Source organism: Bemisia tabaci, chromosome 7 (genome assembly GCF_918797505.1).
Source record: "Bemisia tabaci chromosome 7, PGI_BMITA_v3".
Taxonomy (NCBI): domain Eukaryota; kingdom Metazoa; phylum Arthropoda; class Insecta; order Hemiptera; family Aleyrodidae; genus Bemisia; species Bemisia tabaci.
Window position 1 is genome coordinate 11262857 of NC_092799.1, and position 16755 is coordinate 11279611.

Below are 16755 nucleotides of genomic sequence, written 5' to 3' on the forward strand. Positions count from 1 at the left end.
AAATGTAGCATCAGTTTGATGACGTAGTATATTTTTTCGGATTTGATGCAGTCGTTTAAGTGGACCGCGTTAAACAGAAAGGAACCAAGCCACGTCAGCCAATGCCAAAAATTGGGCAATTTAATGTCTTACATACAAACGGTTGTGAGGATTTTCGTGCAAATTCCAGTGGATTTTTTCCATAGTGCGAGGCAAATTTCTTATAATTATCAAAGGAATCCACACAAACGTTCTCTCATAAAAAAATTATATTGCCCCGGCAAATTTGGTAATAGCTGATGTGGCTTCGTTCCTTTATGTTAAACGCGGTTCAAGTAATATACGTGAATGTATGAGCATAAGCTTGCGTGTAGCATAGTTTCTTTAATACGTCAAACTGTCCATATACGGTCATCAGCATCGAGCATTTTTTTTCGAACTGACAACGTTTTCTGGGGGAAAACGGGGGACCGTCTGGCGTTTTGCTGAGTCACGCATTTTGACCCAATCTCAGTGAAGCGTCGAGATCACGCGTCACCCACCGCAAATTGAGACAATGTTCGCGGTTTTTTCCTCATCCCGGCTGTCCGAATTTCCAGAGCTATCCCAAAACTCAGCCAATTTCCTCCCTCATGAAAACGAAAGAGAGCTTAAAGGGATTATTGAGAAAAGCTTCGACCGAAAGTGTGGATGACGACCGGCTACTCTTATAAAAACATTTGTTTTCGTATGTATACACAAATCTTGTGTTGATTTTGGCACAGTTTGCGGTGAATTTAGCGCCAAAAAAATGAAGAGACTGGGAACATGCATTCCTCAGATTGCGACGAAGGTTAACCACTCGTTTTTTGTTACATCTCTTGATCTTGAAAACCGGAAAAATAAGGGAATGTCAGGGAATTTGTGACGTCGGGGAAAAGTCAGGGAATTTGTGTCGTCTGCGAAAAGTCAAGGAATTTTTGATCCATCTGCACTGATAAAAATATTTGATATCTTGTGTTACTTTTGGTTAATGTGGGAAGTGAAACGCAAACCAGCACAAATTTTGTGTTGGTTTTGGTACAGTTTGCAGTGACTTTAGCGCAGAAAACAATGTAGAAACCGAGAAAATGCATTCTTTCGATTGTGACGTTGGTGTTCATCACTCGTTTTTTATTAAATGCACTCAAAGAACTGGAAACTATAATGCAAACTAAATATATAGTACATGCTTGTAGTTAGTAATGTCACTTAGTTGCAAAACTAATTAAATACTACTAATAAATGCAAACTATAGGTGGCATTTTCTTTCAGAGTGTAAGATTAAACACAAGGAGATTGTGTGTGGTTTTTTTTTTTTTTTTTTTTTTTTTTTTTTTTTTTTTTTTTTAGCGGTAAGTTTGAATGTATGCATCGAAAAACTTTAAAGTCTTGGCTCGGAGTTAATTCCAATGATTTACGTATTGCAAATCATGTCTAATCTAAAATTTTGATGAAAGAACATTTTTTTACACTTTGTTTAGCGGTCCATCACTTTTTTTTTTTTTTTTTTTTTTTTTTTTGTAAAATTTTGGTGTTCTGATATAATTTGTTCCTCGTAGCCGAAGCTATACTTTTGTCTCGGTGAGCTAACAAGCGGATCCGTTGTTTCCTGAACACTCGGTCCTTTTTCGCTAAACTCTCCAAAAATGAGGGTGCTAGAGAGAGAATACGAACTTCTTTTCTTCCTTAAGCGTATACTGCAGGCACAAAGAGACGCGAACATGTCTGAGAACAGCGCTGCAGTGGCATTTTGAGCGCCGGGAGGATTTATCGTCGCTACCCTCGCCATAAGGGCGTATCTTCACATTCACATGAGCTCCGCATAGCGTATCGGTTTACGCACGATAAGGCTCATCTCATAATCCATTCGCGCGGTTTCATTAGAGTGGTGACGTTATACACTCCGCCAACTCGCGACGCTCAGGAAGTTTCGGGCTGGCACCGTTTTAAAATTTCAAATTCGTGATAGATGTATTTTTTGGTAAACTTATAAAACTGAATTATTCAGAGCGTAGGAGCGGGAAGACAGGGTGTGTTTACCTATCGTAAAAAGTCTTCCCGTCGGAGGAGCTCGGGAAACAGGGAAGCGAAGTATTCCGAGCTCCTCGTATTTTCCATGTGTGATTAAGCGAAACTTTTCGTGAGTTTACGCGGGAGAAGTAATAGGTGTTGCCCCATTTTAAGGAAAATAATGATTTCACTCATGAGTGCAGTCGAGGGACTTTATGGCGCAGTGCTGCAGTGCTAAGTAAAAACGTCATGTTGTCAGTAAAAACGTAAATATACATGATGCGGACCACTCGAATCTTGCGTTTTAGGTTCTATTATAGAAGTTCCTGACATGCTCAACGTGACTTTCGCGTGCTTTTAAGTAGAGAATGTCACATGACTTGTAGTTGGCTGTACTTGTTGTGTGGAACAAATTCCATTATTATGAGCATGTTTTTACAGTTTAATGCATGTCATTAAGTTTAGTCAACGCTTTGATGCAACTATTCGAGCATTATGGATGTCCACGTTGCATAAACACAAATATGAAGGCGCGCTGTCTTTGCTGCGTTCCTCGAACTAATACTTAAACGATGATCATGTTAAAAAATGAGTATCTCATATTGCCAGATTGTAAGTTTTTACTCATATTTTATCTCTTTTTAAGGAATAACGAACGACAGTTTCTATTTTAATTTTCTATGAATCTTTCTCTCTCATTCTAAAAAATCACACAATAAGACAGGAGACTGGGTGCTTTTTCCAATGTACGTAAGGAATCAGTATAAAACTGAAATTCTTATTGCTGAGGGAAGAAGCTCAAAATTTTCCCCAAGAACAAAGCAGAGCGCCCTAGCGCGCCGTAAAAGCGGCTCATACATACAAATGCTCCTTGGTACAACACGTCAACAATCACCAATCACGACAAAATCACCATCTCTCCTGTCTAAAAAACTCACGCGTCGATCCAAATTTTGTTTGTAATCACACTATGTCAATCACACAAAATTGCGCATGTAATTTTCGTGTTTTCTATTTTGGATATATCGTAAGATTCGTCCTTTTTTGCACTCGATGTGTTGCCGAAATGATTTTATTCTGTTCGTCTCTAAAAGTTGGGCGTATTTGTGCTAAAAGAAACTACGTGCAAAGGATTTTGGTACAACATAGTTTGTTTCAGCATAAATACGTTCAATTGCAGTATGTGTGCTGTTCAAACTCTAAACGTATCACACATGTTTTTTTATTTCTGATGCGCCACCAGACAAAATACGAAGTATAACATGCACATATTTTCCCTTCAAAATGTCACAAAAAATCGAACAATATAACGAGCGGTCCGCAAATCAACTCCCAAGCAAGCTGTAATAATTTATATTCACGACCAACATTGGTAAAAAGTTTAACATTAAAATGACGTCAGTCATATTAACTAACATGCATTTGATTGTTGTGAAAAATTAATATACTTTACCACATTTTCACTATCTCGTTCGGAAGGTGATTTTTTAGTGTCCCGTCGTGTGAAGCGTTTTTTACTTATTGTTTTGAAGAAAATACAGGATTTTTTTTTCTGGTTTTGACCTTGTCAAGTGGTCCATTTGCATTTTTCAAGCATACAGTGGCGTGGCGTGAATTGCGATATATCGATCGTTATGCCATTTAAACCTATGGAAAAGGATTGATAAACAGGGTGTTCGCAGCGAACACCTTAATAATCGATTCTTTACCATAGGTTTAAATGGCATAACAATCGATATATCGCAATTCACGCCACGCCACTGCAAGCATAGTCTGAAATTTCAATTATTTTTTTTGCTTGACAGTTCTTTCAATATACGTTTTTTGGCATTCTCATTTTCACGTAGCTCTAAACCACCGTCACTCACATACGCACCAGGGCTCACTAAGTGCCTTAGGTGCATTGATCTAAATTTTTGCCTCTCGACTCACCTGAATCTCTACTTCAAATCGTTCGTTTTACGCATCTCAATTTCGTATCTAGCCTTATGGGATTTCGATGTCACCACTAGACTCGAATTTTGTAATGTCTCTAGGTTGAATCAAATGGGTCAACTGTGCTGGTCACAGAATCGGGTTTTGAAGCTTGATTCTTGTGAGTTAGCTGGGAGTAATCAAATCCGGCCCGACAGCAACTTTTTAAGTTCAATAATAACTGAGATTTTGCGCTTTGAAACATTCGGTTTATGATGTCATCCGCCGCGGGAGTGACACCCTTGGTTTCTACCACCTTGCTTTTATCCGAGTTTTACGCTGAGTGACCAGTGCAACTGTGTGCCTCGTTGACTGATGAAAGGAAGGTGGAAAACCTAATGGTGTCACAATCACGGTGGATGACGTCATAAAGCGAATTTTTCCAAACAAGATATCTCGGTTAATTTTGAACGCAGAGAATTGCTGCTCGGGCATATCTTATTATTTTAAGCTGATCTTTAAGAATCAAGTATCTAAATACGATTCTGAGACCAGCTCAACTGACCCATCACCAACATGTCCATACTGTCCCTGTGGTCACCATATGGACATTCACCTTCAGTCGTTGCCTTATATCCTCTGATAAAATGCGAATTTATTGGAAATGTTGTAAAAATTTTTCCTCAAATTTGTAAGACTAGGTATATGTGGATTGCATTTTGCAAAAAGGAACCACTAGCATTGCAATGTTGCTAAGATTGTGCAACTCCTTTTTTCTTGGAGGAAAAACCCGATTATCCATTCATAGTTTCTATTTTACTCGCTAAAAACTGTAAATTTAAGACAAAAATTATCATCTAAATTTCATAGTTTTTCACGATTCCGCAAATTTTATTGCAAAAGATGAAGTTGCACAATCTTAGCATCATTGCAATGCTAGTGGTTCCTTTTTGCAAAATGCAATCCATGTATTGTTTGCAATTTTATCCATAATACCTAAAAATTTCAAGGAAAAATATGCATAAATTTCGTCAAAAATACACGTTTCAAGAAATTCGGCAACTTTCGAATGTTCATTCGACGTTTTCCCTCGGCACAGCAGTATACTGCCGTGCTAAAGAAGAACGTCGTATGAGCCCTCAGGAGTTGCAAAATTTCCTTTGATAAAACGTGAATTTTCAGGAGAATCTGTGAAGATTTTCCCCCTGATTTTTCAGAGAGATTTATTCACCACCAGATCTAAATTACCTGCAATTTTCAAGGGAAAATTCTCATAACATCCTTCAAAATTAAACATTTTACCGGGGAAAAATGGACAACTTCCGATTGTCCGCACGGCGTTTTTCCTTATAGTCCGGGGGCATACGTAACAAAACATATGTCCCGTGTGCAGGTTTGTGAAGGCATATTGTGTGATTCGTCAATCTCTTCGTTTTGATGTCTAGAAAAAGAAAATCGATGATGGCCATCTCAAATTTCATACAAACCCCCCCAAAATCAAGATGGCGGCCAAAATGGCGGTTTTGGGGTAAAAAAATTTAAAGTTTGCAAATACGTCGTGTCGGGTATCGATTCTTATGTATTTTTGATCGTAGAGTCCGAATTTTCAGTCAAAAGTTAGCTCAAAGGTCATTTTCAGGCCAAAATCCAAGATGGCGTCCAAAAATACCTCTTACGGGTGATAATTTGCCTATTCGGGTCTACATGCATTGTGAGGTATCAATTATTAGGTTTTCAGGGTCGTAGAGTCCGAAAATGAGGTCCATTTTCCGCTGCGACTCTCAAGAAGCCCTAAATCAAAAATGGCGCCCAAAATGGCCACCGGTCTTACGGATGAAACTGCCATTTAGGGCAGCTGTAACAAACAATACGTTCCAAATTAAGTTTCTTGGGTCAAGAAGTTCGAATAGGAGATCAGATGTTTACTCCTACAAAAAATTAAGTCTCCGAATCGAAAATGGCTGCCGACATTGTTGCCAGTTAGAGGCGCAGACCGGTAAATGACTGATATTAAGGGATTTGCCAAAGGAGGGGTTTCGATAAGGGTCGTTGTTGGGCCCATACCCTGAAATTCTTCAATTCTACGATTGTTTGCTCATTTAAAGTCTAAATTTTGCGGGATGGATCATGATTTGGTCATTTTTGGTCTATTTAGGGGTCTAATACTGGCCAAAACAAGAGACCACAGGCCGATTTTGGCCAAAAATGCGGGTTTTTTGGCTTTCGACGCGCAGTTTCATAACGATCCCATCATTGGAAGAGCAAACTTTCCTTCAAGTACGTTCACTAAGGATGTAAGATAGTCACTTTTGCCAATTCTCGTTGACGGCAAACCTTGCGCTCACAGTCAAAACGATATTCTTAGAATTTTCTTGTTTTACATCATTATTTAAAATGGCATAAAAAGGGCGACTCATCTTAAACCAGAAATAGATTACTTGGCCGAAAATGTACGCAGCTGCTCAAAACCTTCCTCCAAAAAGTTTATGGATTGAAGCCTCCCCCCCCCCCCCAAAAAAAAAGAAAAACCTGTGTTGCCACATTTTATTGCTTAACATCACAGAAAACCGCGTAATTATTTCAGTATTTGGAGGCTGTTCTTCGTCGAGCACATTCAGCAAAGTTCAAAACCCTCGATTTTTCATACGTTACGATCACATGATTAGTGATTATATAAATGCAATTGTCCAACATTATTTTGTTTATTACATGTATGTATCTATAGAGACTCCCATCGTGGCGCGGCATTCCCGAAAAATCCGAGTTGGCCAAGGATTTCAGCCACTTTCTCAGAATATGCGCATTTTGAAATAAAGATGCAGGACTCGAATTACAGTATTCAGAGATGCCAGTAGATTATATTCTGTGTTAGTAATAATTGTTTTAAAATTTTGGGCTTGTAGGTGACCCATTATCTTACGAATTCTGTACACGATATTTGCGAACGAAGATGCAACTTTGAGTCATTGACCGTGATCTGAGATCCGAAAAAAAGTAAGCCATGTGTCAGAATCACGAGTTCTTAATGCTGATTTTTCACCACCCTGACAATCCCTGCCCCCACCATTCTCATTGCCTGCGATTGATCAGAATTCTGCTTCCTAAAAATAATTTGAAACCATTGGTTTCCCTCACTCCTGCCCAGCCTCCTCACCGCTTCCTCATCAGTTGCCTCTTCGTCAGGTTCCCTGTCTCCTGCATCAGATCTCTTGTTTGGAGCTGCCATTTCATAATTTTGGAGAAATGACGCATATTACCTAATCTAGCAAACGCTTGGTTTTTCTGGCTCAGACTTATGTCTGCAATGAGTGCTGCCGTGATAGTGACGAGAGCAGTAAGTGTCAAATTTTCGAAATCGAGTTTCCTTCAAATTTCGTCCAAATTCTTTTATATGAAATCACTGAAATTGCTAAAACAGCGAAATTCATCTTAATTATATCAAAACGAGACATATGAAAAAGCCGTAAGTGCGCAAAAAATGACGTAGTTTTAGGCAAGACAGCAGTAAGTGACACTGTTTCTCCAGAGAGCCATTGAAAACAGTACTTTCAAGTAAAGCGCCGCCCTCTTCTGACAATTTCTAACTTGAAAATGAGTTTGTTGTGTATCCAAAACGCAACCATGAAAGCCTGCAGAAGACAGCACTTACCGCTGTATTGCTTAACAATAACCTAGCATGAAAATGAAAAATGCCTCTCTTATGAAATTGAAATAAAATCAGTCGATTTTTAATCATCCAACCCGATTTCTAGGAGTCTTTCGGACATTTTTAGTGGCAGTATGAAAACGAACGGAGGATTCCTTCAATAAAATTTTCCGGTAAGAAGCTTCTGAGCCTGTTTTCTCAAAACTTCATTTTTGCACTTACTGCTCTCTTCGCTATCACGGCAGAGTGAGGCACCAAATGAGAGATGCAATATGAGCTCAGCAGTCGACGACTCTATCGCCCACTTTGCACAGGTAATACCTCTCGGATATGACCATGTTCTATGTCGTTTTGCCTTTTAACCAATATTACACTTTTTCTTGCAATGAATTTTTAGTTTTGCATAAGCTCAACATTCTCTGCGCGATGATAGTAGAAGTCTCATTTTCGTTCAATGTTGCATTTTTCTCGATTTTTATCGATGATATGTGGGAATGCCGCGCCACGATGGGAGTCTCTATAGATACATACATGTAATAAACAAAATAATGTTGGACAATTGCATTTATATAATCACTAATCATGTGATCGTAACGTATGAAAAATCGAGGGTTTTGAACTTTGCTGAATGTGCTCGACGAAGAACAGCCTCCAAATACTGAAATAATTACGCGGTTTTCTGTGATGTTAAGCAATAAAATGTGGCAACACAGGTTTTTCTTTTTTTTTGGGGGGGGGGGGGGAGGCTTCAATCCATAAACTTTTTGGAGGAAGGTTTTGAGCAGCTGCGTACATTTTCGGCCAAGTAATCTATTTCTGGTTTAAGATGAGTCGCCCTTTTTATGCCATTTTAAATAATGATGTAAAACAAGAAAATTCTAAGAATATCGTTTTGACTGTGAGCGCAAGGTTTGCCGTCAACGAGAATTGGCAAAAGTGACTATCTTACATCCTTAGTGAACGTACTTGAAGGAAAGTTTGCTCTTCCAATGATGGGATCGTTATGAAACTGCGCGTCGAAAGCCAAAAAACCCGCATTTTTGGCCAAAATCGGCCTGTGGTCTCTTGTTTTGGCCAGTATTAGACCCCTAAATAGACCAAAAATGACCAAATCATGATCCATCCCGCAAAATTTAGACTTTAAATGAGCAAACAATCGTAGAATTGAAGAATTTCAGGGTATGGGCCCAACAACGACCCTTATCGAAACCCCTCCTTTGGCAAATCCCTTAATATCAGTCATTTACCGGTCTGCGCCTCTAACTGGCAACAATGTCGGCAGCCATTTTCGATTCGGAGACTTAATTTTTTGTAGGAGTAAACATCTGATCTCCTATTCGAACTTCTTGACCCAAGAAACTTAATTTGGAACGTATTGTTTGTTACAGCTGCCCTAAATGGCAGTTTCATCCGTAAGACCGGTGGCCATTTTGGGCGCCATTTTTGATTTAGGGCTTCTTGAGAGTCGCAGCGGAAAATGGACCTCATTTTCGGACTCTACGACCCTGAAAACCTAATAATTGATACCTCACAATGCATGTAGACCCGAATAGGCAAATTATCACCCGTAAGAGGTATTTTTGGACGCCATCTTGGATTTTGGCCTGAAAATGACCTTTGAGCTAACTTTTGACTGAAAATTCGGACTCTACGATCAAAAATACATAAGAATCGATACCCGACACGACGTATTTGCAAACTTTAAATTTTTTTACCCCAAAACCGCCATTTTGGCCGCCATCTTGATTTTGGGGGGGTTTGTATGAAATTTGAGATGGCCATCATCGATTTTCTTTTTCTAGACATCAAAACGAAGAGATTGACGTATCACACAATATGCCTTCACAAATCTGCACACGGGATCACGTATGCCCCCGGACTATTAGCGCGGCACAGGGTGGCATGAAACGTAAGAGAGAAATGAAAGATTGGAAATTTTAGTGAAATATTTCATGAAATTTCACGAGGCATTATAAAAAATTCCATATTTTTCAGGGGCCTAGAGTATGCAACCCACACCTAAACACCCAAAAATAAAAGAAAATCACAATTTTTACATTTTGCGAAACATGAAAAGGAACTTGTACTTGTCAATATCTTTCATAAATTTCTGAAATTTCGTGAAATATTTCTCATGAAATTCCAAGATTTTATTTTTCATGAAATTTTGCCTCTCTGGCACGGCAGTATACTTGATCCATCTCATCCACAAAATTGTCATTACAACCCTTAATCTCGGCAACGTAGTAGTTCGGGGCGCCCTCATCATGCGCCAATCTCCGCACCCCCCCCCCCCGCGACGAGTGCGTGTGCTGGGGTTAATTCCTGCGGAATTCGGGTCTCCATTATGCGTATAATCTGAGCCCCCCATCCCCCCATCTCCCTCCCCGCCTCTGAACCGTGCGCCGCTCAGGTACCGATTAATAGGCGATTCCCTATTTCCCTGTCACCGACCCCCATTGTTCTCCCCGCGCAAAAGAAAGCCCCGGCCGACCCCATAAATCTTCGACGCACCTCCACCCCCGCCGGGCCGCCATTTTGAAATCGAGCTCGGCATGATTTGTATCTCCCGAATTTCCACCCGGCGCATTCCAAATGAGCGGCTCCTGTGAGAATCGAACGTATTTAAATCGAAAGGAAGTATCGCCGTTGTGTCATGGGCTCTGAGACCCGGAAGGATACATGCGTGTCAGGGTTCATTTCATAATGAGGGTTTTGCGTTTTGATTAAAAAACGTTCGATTACGGAGTCGCCTGTTTTTCTAACGCACTTGAGTGGAGCATCGTGCGTTGCTGTGCTAAGAATGGACGACATCTGAAAATTCAGTTTTTTTCCAACTTCACCTCTTTCCACATAGTACAAATTCTTGGAAGGGTTTTGAAATTCTATCAACGATAAAATAAATTCTGCAATAAATGGAAGAAAAAAAATACTCAAACCGTTTTTCATAAGTATTTCTTTCAAAGCACTCTCATTGTATGAAAGGAAATTAGGCCGTGACCAAATGTTCGTGCAGCGTTTTTTTGTACGTCAGTGAGCGTTTAAATAATGTCGCCTAAATCCTGGCAATAAAACGTGAAATTTCATGAAACTCGTGGACTTTTCTCATTGGAGTTTTATAGTTTGTCAGTGAAATGTTAGTGATTTATGTTTACGTCCTTGAAAATACCAGCAAAAAAGTATCATGTATAATTTTTTTTTTCAAAATTGCATGTTTCACCAAGGCCGAATGTGGTGTGGAATTAGTAGTAATTGCCATGTCCTTGAGTGGAATTAAACTACATGCATTTACAATTAGGAACCGCAATTTTTGGCTTGGTTTAAAAACAAAAAATGTAACATTAGTTTCCCTGATTAGTTTTTACTGATGAGGCAGACAACGTAGTTCCCACTTACAAAATGTAGTCCAATTAATGCTTAAAAAATTATTTTCCACCCTTCTTACTAACTCGAACTGTTGTGTAATAAAAAAAGGAAATAGTTAAAATAAACACATTCATATGGGCTATATTTCGGAATATGGCTTGAAGAAAATGAGAATTTAAACAACTCAACTTCATCTCTTGTGAGTTTTGTAGCACGATTCTTCATAATCGGAAAATGTTTGATGCCTCAAGATAGAAGAGGGAGGAATTGTTTCATTCATCCAGATAGGTGACGGCTCAAATATTTCTCCAGATCATTCATCATTTTTCGTTCTTCTCGTAGAATTCGTATGTCGTTTTTAAAAGAGCTATTATCGTTCGCAATTTAACGCTCCACAGTTTTTTGTACTCTCGCCTTTTATCGGTCAATTGATGAAGAATAGCGCTACAAAACTCGCAAAAGATGAAGTTGAGTTGTTTACATTCTCATTTTCTTCAAGCCATATTCCGAAGTATAGCCCCTACGAATGTGTACGTTAATATTTTTTAAGGAAAAGAAGAATTTGCACAATTTTGAAAACGCTGTAATCACGCCGGCTCATAGACCGTATTCGATAATGGTTCGATGTATCGTTTGGTTCAAAACAATAGAACATAACCTCAAAAAAAACTGTTAGGATTTAAGTTGGAAAAGCTGAAAACTAGAAAATTCCTAACAATTTCACTTTGCATTTGCATTTGGTACTCAAAGAAATAAAAAATCTGTTAGAAAAGATCCTTCAAATTTCTGAATTGATTTTTGAGGCTACCTATGTTTATGTTTTGAACCAATCGATATCGATAGAATCTCACCCGTTTGATGTATCGAATGCGATCTATAGACGCGGCTCCTAATTATCGAAAATCAGTTCCAAAGTATTCAACATCCGTTCTCGGAACGTCATTACGACGAGCGACGACGCCGTGGCGTTTTTCCGCCGAACTGCTCGATTATTAATTTTCGTGGCCCGAAATTAAACTGGAGGGCCCAGCTCCCTGTCGACGGGACGGCTTATTTCTTGATTAGACAGAAAATGCTTAACAAGAGACACCCGGGGAGTAATTAGGGCGAGATAGTTCAAGTGCCGGATCTCGGGCCTTTTGATTGCGCCCGGGAAGTTTCCTCGAAACAAAAAGCGCGAGGCCGAGTTCGCGCGATCCGAGCTACGTCGCTGAAGCACGAGAATAACTCATTATGTGAAAAACTCGCACGAGAAGGGACTCTTCGCGAGTAATTATTCCCTGAACAATATTTTGCGAACCGCGTAAACTCAGTCTCTCAGGGTTGTCGAATGAGGCACAATAGACGAGGCGCGAAAAGGAGGAGGATACACGGAGAAAAAAACTTCGTGCGTGGGACCCGAAGTTTAGGTCATATGGATCTCCGAAGTTTTCGGATTCAGCATCTGAACACATTAGGTCCAGCTGCTGAGGTTTGGATCACACATCTGAAACTTCAGTTCTTACATCTGAAGGGCTTCGGTTTTCACACCCGAAAAACTTCGGTTCTCACACCCGTAAAACTTCGGTTCTCACATCTGAAGTACTTCAGATGTAAGAACTGAAGTTTCAGATGTGTGATCCGAACCTCGGCAGCTAGACCTAAAGTGTTCAGATACTCAATCCGAAAACTTCAGAGATCCATATGACCTAAACTTCGGGTCCCACGCACGAGGTTTTTTTCTCCGTGTATAGACGTCGCGCGACCAGGAGGAGCACCTCATACATGTGGACGTATTTGAATCAGTGAGTTCGAAAACACACCAACTCGGGAAAAAAAATTGTTCGGAAAACACCTAAAACTGCGCAGCGGGCGAAGAAGTTAGTTTGAGAAAAACCTTTTTGGTGCCAGAGGACACATACTTAGAGACTTTGTAAAGCACTGAGTTGAAATCGATACACCATGTTTGATGACAGAGAATTAAGCGTATAAAAATTTCCGAGTCTGTGTGTTTTCGTTCTCACCGACTTTCAGATACTGATTTTTCACATTCAGCGTGTGATTGCGGCATTAAAGAAAATCATTAGCAAATTAGAGGAAGTGGCAATTTGACAGCCATAGTACATGACTTCTATGGTTTTCTTGCTATTTCGGTGTGTTTGAAATTCCTTCGAGTCTTTGGTCTTTTTAAAAGCGAGCTTTTACTATTATCACTCCAATTATTATAACTCTAAAAATACGCAATAAATCACCGCTGTGTACTCATCTGATACTTTTAGAATATCAAATAAAGGAAACAAGGTTTAGTAATCCATTGACCGGCCAGACAAGGCTCCCTTTACCCAGCGTACATGAATGCGAAGCAACTATTCGGCCACCCGTGCGTGGCACAGTATCAATCGAAATTGAAGGCGATTTTACCGCGACAACTCACTATGCAATGAACCGCCATCAGACAAGGCTCCCTTTACCCAGCGTACATGAATGCGAAGCAACTATTCGGCCACCCGTGCGTGGCACAGTATCAATCGAAATTGAAGGCGATTTTACCGCGCCAACTCATTACGCAATGAACTACTTGACAATCTGCGAATTTGAACATTATGAGGTATAGGTTTTCTCCCATTGGCTATTAGAGCGACGTGACGTGTATGTAAAAATCCTTCGAAAATTTAGGATTTTCCGAGGGATCTTGCAACTTGCGCTCCGTGTAAAGTGAGCTCAATTTTCGCGCGACTCCGGGTTTTAATATTTAAGATAAAAAATAGGGTGATCTTAGGAGGAATATCAGACGAAGGAGCAGGGAGCCGACACGCCCGCGATTTAGAGACAGGCAGCTGAATAATTAAATTTTAATACCTCCAAGTCGGGGGGCTTCGTTTGACTCCATGTACGCGCTCTCTAGATGAACCGGCGTCATTTTCTCACGGGTAACTCGGCGGGAGTGATCAATTATTGTTCTTATTCAGCCCAACTTCTCGCGAAAAAGGCGAGCGCTCCGCTGAGCCGATCTGACAGTCAGACGTGGAAAACTTTGGCGCGCTGCTCCGTTCTGGTTTGTAATTGGACCGCGAGTTCGTCAGGAGGAACGGAGCGTATTCGTGCATTAATGTAAGTACTTATGTCTCGACGTCTGTCGCACGGAAAAAGTAGGATACTTTGAAAAACAAGGAATCTTAAAAGATTGATTTGATAGTTTTGGGAACGCATGCACTGAAAAAAAGTAGCTTGGATCAAGCATGATGATTCTTGAATTTGCCGCCATGAATTTTTTTTTTATCTTGCTTTACATTTTTTTTTTTTTTTACTTTTTCTTGATACAAGACTCAAATAAAGCTCGGGTTAAGCAAAAAAGTAGCTTATATTAACCAGGAAAATTCTTGATTTAAGAAGAAATACTTCTTGGCGGCAAATTTAAGATTCTTTTTTTTTCAGTGATGGGTTTTTGTGGAAAGGTAGGATAAACGAGATTTTTATGATGAGGAAAATAATACACCGAAAAAAAATTGATGCTGATTAAACATTCTGAATGTAAAAAAGTATGCGAGAAGTCACAAAACGCTGAATTAACCGCTTCAGCATCTCTTTAGGAATGCCAAGATGTGAAACTATATAACTGATGTGGTGGTTAAATCGGCCTTTTGTGAGTTCTAGCACACTTTTTTACATCCGGCAGATTGTTGAATCAGCATCTTTTTTTTTCTGTGTAGCCATGCGTATTGCGTAAGGATGTAGAATCTAATTGGCATAGCGCATTTTGCGTGATATGAATGAGATTCAAATTAAAATGTAACAAACTAGTCCTCCCGATACTCGCATGTTCTTTCGAATGCGGACTTTGCCTATAGTCCACGCCACGAAAAGTGGCGGGCGAGGGGCGGAAACAGTCGGCCGGTCTAGTCTAGCGTTGAAGGGTTGAAGCGCAGGTATTGGCCCAGTCGCTACCCCGTTTCAACTACGGGCCAATACCTGCGCTTCAACCCTTCAACGATAGACTAGACCGGCCGACTGTCTCCGCCCCTCACCCGCCACTTTTCGTGGCGTGGACTATAAATAGTTTTTTGATCATGTTCCCACAAAATCTCAACTATATTTGTTGATTAATATTTTCACTGATATCGCATATTAAATTATATTACTATCAGAAGAAATTCAAAATGACCTCCTTCAAATGGACCGCGTTCAACAGAAAAGAAACAAACCACATCAGCTATTGTCAATTTTAACCGGGCAATTCAATTTTTCACAAGAAAACGTTTGTGCGGATCCTTTTGAAAATGTTAAGGAATTTGCTTCGTACTATGCAGGAAATTTACTGAAATTTGCACAAAAATCCGCACAACTGTTTCCATGTAAAAAATTAAATCAGCCAATTAAATTTGGCAATAGCTGATGTGGCTTGGTTCCTCTGTGTTTAACGCGGTCCAAATAATATCAATGGTTTTTTGTTTTTACAAAAAAGGCAATAAAATAAATTTTTAACTTCGCAGTTTGAGGACTTTCTTGCTATATTTATTGGAGATTTAGGACCAACAGTTTTATCTCCATTCCGAAAGCTCTCGGTTTTTGGACAAGCAGTATAGAGCCCCAAAGAAGTGCAAAATGAAACATCTAGGTGAGGGTACTGGATAACCCTACGACTGGGGGTCAAGGATGGTACGTGATGCGAATTCTCGTTAGCTCAGTAAAGCACTCCAGCCCAACGAATCGATACGAATCACCAAGCATAGCTGCCACACGCTTAGGTCAAGTCATTCCATAAAACTGCACCAGTTTTCTTCTTCTCTCTTTTAAGAGAGAAAGGGAAGAGGAGTGGAAGGACGAATAGTCTTTTCGTATTTTTTGTTTCCTGTTTGAAATCTTGGTTTTTCTCGTCCACCTCTCTTTTTCGATAATTTTGAGGAAAAGACAATAATCAAATCAAGGTGAAAAATGAAACCATGATGAACACCTCTCTTTTTCGATAATTTTAAGGAAAAGACAATAATCAAATCAAGGTGAAAAATGAAACCATGTTGAACACTATTACACAATTTATGATGTTTAGTATTGTGTGCAAGTTCAGAAAGCACTATGTAAGTTAACATCACTAAGTGGAAAAACTTTGGTAAGATTGTTTGATGTTTCGTCGCTCTTTATAATTTGCGATCATCAGAAAAAGATCCTTTAATAAGTACGACCAACTCATAGTTGAATACTGCCGTGCGAAGGAAGAACATCGTATAGGCTATCAAGCGTTGCAAAATCCCCTTCTACCAATCCCGAATGATAGAGAAACTTTGTAAACATTTCTCTTCCGGTTTTTTTCAGAAAATGGAGATGTTGCATGTGTGAGGAATTTACGATTTGACTATTGATTCTTTTGTAAAAGTTCGCGAGAAACACGATGGTGCCACTGGTTTTCTCTGAAATCAACTCCCAAGCTCAAAAACAGCTCTCAACTTGAGGCCAAAATGGAGGGGAATATCCAACGCTATCCTGAGAGTCCACCTCTACATCAAGACGAACTCTCCATACAAAGATAGGGAGCTAATACATTGACAGGACTGCCACTTTATTTGGGGACTCTAAAACTGGAAATACGTTAACCCTGCTAATGTATTTGCTTCCTAACTTTGCATAAAGAAGTTGTCTTGATGTAGAGGTGTACTTTAAGGATAGTGTAGGGTATTCCCTCCATTTTTGCCTCAACTTGAGAGCTTTTTTTGAGCTTGGGAGATGATTTCAGAGAAAATCAGTGGCACCATCGTGTTTCTCGCGAACTTTTACATCAGGGTCGACAGTCAAATCGCAAATCCCTCACACATGCAACATCTCCATTGTGTTCATAATTTGATCTT

At 39.8% G+C, this 16755-nt stretch overlaps 1 protein-coding gene across 1 annotated transcript in view; it reads left to right on the forward strand.

Annotated features, from left to right (window-relative positions):
* LOC140224972 (protein O-mannosyl-transferase TMTC1-like) overlaps positions 1-16755 on the forward strand; it is a 326000-nt gene that overhangs the window by 194396 nt on the left and 114849 nt on the right. The gene's annotated exons all lie outside the window — the stretch shown is intronic.